Source organism: Chenopodium quinoa, unplaced genomic scaffold, assembly GCF_001683475.1.
Source record: "Chenopodium quinoa cultivar QQ74 unplaced genomic scaffold, ASM168347v1, whole genome shotgun sequence".
Taxonomy (NCBI): Eukaryota; Viridiplantae; Streptophyta; class Magnoliopsida; order Caryophyllales; family Amaranthaceae; genus Chenopodium; species Chenopodium quinoa.
This window is the reverse complement of record NW_018745024.1, coordinates 7,853,075-7,858,274: the sequence shown is the minus strand read 5'-3', so window position 1 is coordinate 7,858,274 and position 5,200 is coordinate 7,853,075.

Here is a 5,200-nt window from a genome sequence, read left to right as displayed (position 1 = left end):
CAAACAAAGAAACACCAACAATTTTATCAATGTAACTAACTACGAGTGCAAGTTTTTTTAATTTAAGCAAGTGGATTAGAACAAACATACATGTACACATTTCTCACCTAAAAAAAGAGAAGGAAAAAAAAAGGAAAGGTACAAATTATAATCAATAAGTACTAGTACGGGTGAGTACGGGTAAAACTGTAGATGGGACCCACACAGAAATAGCTAAGATTGGCAGTCGCATTGAAGTAAAGGAAGATTTTGATAACTTTTCGGATGATTGCCAACTCATCACTTCACCCTTCACACTTTCAAAGAGACAACAATATTATTCTTCAATCTTCATATCAATCTTATTAAATTTTCAATTGTATATTTGAACTAGCATATCATTCTTAAGGCATTTGAATCTATTTTAGATGATTAATTAAAAATTAATATGACAAGAATAAGTCCAATATTTTGTAAATTTGTATGTGATGAAGTGTATTGGTACATAGGTATCAACTTCTTTGTCTTAAAATTTTTTTTGTGGTTTCTTACCTCCCAAGTTCTTTATTTTCATTGATGCTTGAAAATAATAGATCAAGTAATTGACATCATTCACATCAATCCATTGTTTCCTACTTTCCTATTTACGACTTGTGTGCGTAGTCGTCAACTATTAAATGGCCTAACAATCTTCTATATCTACAATCTTTAGTACAATCAATGTATTTGCAATGACATAAAACTAGTGTTGTCAAGTTTCAACCGAAACCGTTTAACTGCCCGAAATCTCTATTATTATCTATTACTATTTCTAATCCAACTGCTGAAGTTCAATCTCTATTGACTACTATTCAAACTCAGAGAGAAGAGGCAAAACTTTTTCAATTTCTAAATGGATTGGATGAGGTTTATTACCCTCAGAGAAGCTTCTCATGATTCCTTTGCCCTCTGCAGAAACAGCTGCTGCTATATAGCATAAGGAAGCTCAAAGAGAGGTTCTAAACCTCAATAAGCCTGGGAATGAGACCATGGCTTTGTATAGCAAGTCTATGGGTCCTGATAGGACTATGATGTGCACTGCTTGTGGCCTCAAAGGACACAAGAGTGACAGATGCTGGACTATCATTGGGTATCCACCATGACACTCAAAACATAAATCTGCAGCTCCTCTGAATAGACCAAAATCTGGTGTGTCCAACCCTCAGCAGTGCTGGAAATCAGGTGGAAATACACCCAAACTGGCTGCAACTGCTCAATCCAGTTCTGGATCTGATAACTCTGGATTGTTGTTTACCCCACAACAACTTGATCAAATAGCTAAAATGATGCCAAAGTTGTGGTCTCAGGCCAAGGGATCTGATACAGATGATGAGTTAGAGCATTTCTCATGAATGATCTCTTGCAATGCTGTAAGCTTAGGTGAATGGATCATAGATTCAGGTGCCTCATACCATATGACCCCTAATTTGTAGCATCTTGATTATTATACAAAGGTTGTCAATGCTACAAACATCAACCTACCCAATGGTGAGAAGTCAAAAATCTCTCATATGGGAAGTGTTACTCTTGCAAATGGGCTGAAATTGGAGAATGTGCTGTGTGTTCCAACCTTTAAACACAGCATGTTGTCAGTTCAGAAATTGGTCAAGGAAAATAATTGCCAGGTGCAGTTTTATCCTACATAATGTGTTATTACAGACACTAAAACTCAGAAGATAAGGGGTACAGGAAAAATGAGAAATGGACTGTATTATCTTGACATTCATCTTTCTAAGATGCAGGAACAGGACAACAACTTGAATTGTATGAATATGAATGCTCTCAATTCTGCTGCAGCTATAACAACACACAAAACTGACTCTCTTACTCTTTAGCACCATAGATTGGGCCATGCCTCTCTCACAAAACTGAAATTGATTCCATGTGTGAAACCCTTAGCATCATACAACTCCAAAGTATGTGTGGCATGTCCTATGTCTAAAATCACCAAGCTGCCATACAATCTGAGTGATTCTCATGCTGCTGAGCCTTTTGATTTGATTCACATAAACATATGGGGACCATATAGGGTCACTACCAAAGGAAAATACAAGAATTTCTTGACCATAGTTGATGATCATACAAGAAGTACCTGGGTGTACTTGCTGCAACTCAAATCTGACTCTCTGTCCACACTAGAAATATTCTACAATTATGCTCACACTCACTTTGACAAAAACATCAAATTCATAAGGTCAGATAATGCCTTGGAATTTGATGATGGTCCATGCAGAATTTTGATATGTTCATTTTATATAGTGTTTTACCCCCGTCCCTTGGTCGTTATTAGTAGTGTTTTTGGCTCTTTCGGGTCACTTATAATACTAATTTGTGTTTTCTAGTGTTTTCGTAGTTTTAGATGTATTTTACAGGAAATTGCACTCTTGGAGCATTTTCCCGGGCTTTATGGATCAACTACGGAAGCTAGAAAGACACGACCACTTTTGGAGCCCAGGATCGGTGAGAGCCGGTGATTAAGGGCTCGGTAATTGGGATCTCGAGGTATTCGGACCAAGTATTCAAGACCCGAGGAGGAAATCCGGATTGGGCCGAGATATCAAGCCCAATCGAAGTTCGAGCCTCAAAGTGGAGCAAGGGCCCGATCGGGCGCGGCAAGGCCAGGTGCTTTGCGTGCATAAGCGCGCCCAATCGTGCGAGCACCTAGCACGATCGGGCGATGCTGCTGGCAAGGAACGCGAAGAAAAAGGCGCGCCCGATCGGGTGGCCCTTCGCCCGATCGGGCGCGTGTTTTTATAGGACTTGATTAATTAGTTTTAATTTTTGTTTTAGGAAACGTTTATATACGTTTTTGTACGTGTAGGGAATAATTTCAAGCCTTAAAATCCCACTAGCTTGAACTCCACTGTGATCATACACTAAAGTACGGTGGCGTCCAAAAGGGAATAAGATAGAGCAAAAGAGTCGCCAACAAGTTTTTTAGGAACTTGTAAACTGTTCACGAGGTGAAGGTTACACCCCTTAACGATCCAAGAGATCGTCAACTCCATAAGGTCTAGAACCAAATAAGGGTTCGGGGATGAAGGTACAAATCCAACCTAAAAGAGATTGAACCTGCCCTAATAATAGGCCTCTACTTTATTCTGATCGTATTCATGTGCGCTTTCTGACTAACATGCAATCAATAGGATTAACCCTAAACCTGTTTATCTATGTTGGTTGAATTTAATGCACAAACAAATCTATTATTGGCGATCACTTGAAATTATAATCATAATTAACCCTAACAAGATTATTAATTATCTTATTAAGCGTGATTACAAGTACAAATTCCCTTTAAACATGCATAAAAGGTGTGATCAAGCAATAAAAATAAATATCAAGCAACATAATAATCAAAGTATAAAATATAATCATGATCATAAAACTATAACAATGAAATAATCATCATAATAACAATCATATTAACCATAATAATAATCATGTTAATATTAAAGCATAATAATAATAGCAAGATCCTAGGCATGATACTAACAAGATTAATAACAAACCCTAGCATGTCACTAAGCAATAAAAATCAAATCTTTAACCCTAACATGATACTAACAATCATAAATATTAGGAAGAAAATAGGAAGCATCGTAACAATCATATTTAATATATTTAATATTGCCCTAGACATGATACTAGGAATATCATAATAACAATATAAACATGATTTCTACATCATAATATCAACCAATTAAAGTACTTACTTTGATGCCTCGTACCTATTTCTAATAACAAAATACACACGTTAGTAACTTCAAGGAAAATAATAAACAAACAATTAAATTAAATAATTGAAATAGAGATTTGGGGCCAAACCCTCAGAAATTAAAACCTTTCACGTGTAGGGCGAAGGCAACTTCGAATATGGCTAGGTGTTTCTAGATCTTGTGAATGTGGAATTTTGTATGAAAAGCAAAAGAAGAAAGAATTGAATATTGAGGAGAGATGAATGATTTAAAGAATGCTAAAGAATAATGATTGTTGATGAATGATGGATGTAGATGATTAATGGTGGTTAGTGAGAATCAATTGGTTAATGATTAGTGAGAATCCCTCCATGAAAACGGAGTTTTTAATACGATATTTATAGAGAAAATCAGCCAAAAAAGATAATTTAACAAAACAGAGTCTGACGCCCAGAAAACAGGGCTGGCGCCAACCCTGGCTAGCTGGCGCCAGACACCACCACTAGCGCCAGGCGCCAATGGCTAGCGCCAGGCCTAGTTCCAGGCGCCAAGGACTGGGGTTAGGCGCCAAGCCTGATACTAACGCGTTTTTGAAAATCTGATAAGTTTGTCTTACTGGAGGATAAAATAATATAATTTCCTCGAAAATGCTATTTGATTTTGATTAAAACTCTGAAAAGTCAACAAAAGTCAATTTATCAATGCTAACTGAATTAGGAATGAAAAGAACCTTCTAGAAGAATCTAGAAGACTAAAACCATTCCTAATTGCATTAGGAATGATAAATCATATTAGGCCCTCCCCAAGATCATTGGGCCGTACATAAAGCTAACCGGGCCCAGTTTAGTAAATTGGCCATAACTTCCTCAATATTCATCGGAATTGGGCTTATAATATATTGTTGGAAAGGTCTTTGCAAGCCCCATCCAACTACACTACCATTGGACCCATATCATGGACCAACCAAACTGGATTGGCTGTTTTCTTAAAATAAGTTTTCAAAAACAGAGAGAAGAGAAAAAGAAATAAAAACTATCCGCAACACTAGACCTTTCCACACTTTCGTTTCATTCGATTATGATTCGACGTGAAAGGTACTCATCACTGGGTTTGGTTTTGGGGAGACACAAATGGGTGTCTACAGTACGGATTTTTGTTGATCTTCTTCCGAAGACTTTCTCTCTCTACTTAGGATCTTTTATCTCTTAACTTTTCTCTCAACTCTTGTTCTTGATTATTTTTCCATTAATACAGATTAGTTTGGTAACGATTTCTCTTCTCTTAATCTTAGTTATTTACTTTATTCCTTTTATCATGTCTTGCTTTGTTGCTGTAATTAGTTTAATTTCTACTATGTGTGAGTAGTTTTAATTCTAGGGTTTATGGGGATCCATAAATAATATGAAGGGTTAATTTATTGTTGTTAATTGTCAATATGCTAGATTAATTTCCTATTGATTGATTTAATGCTCTGTGACTAGATTTGC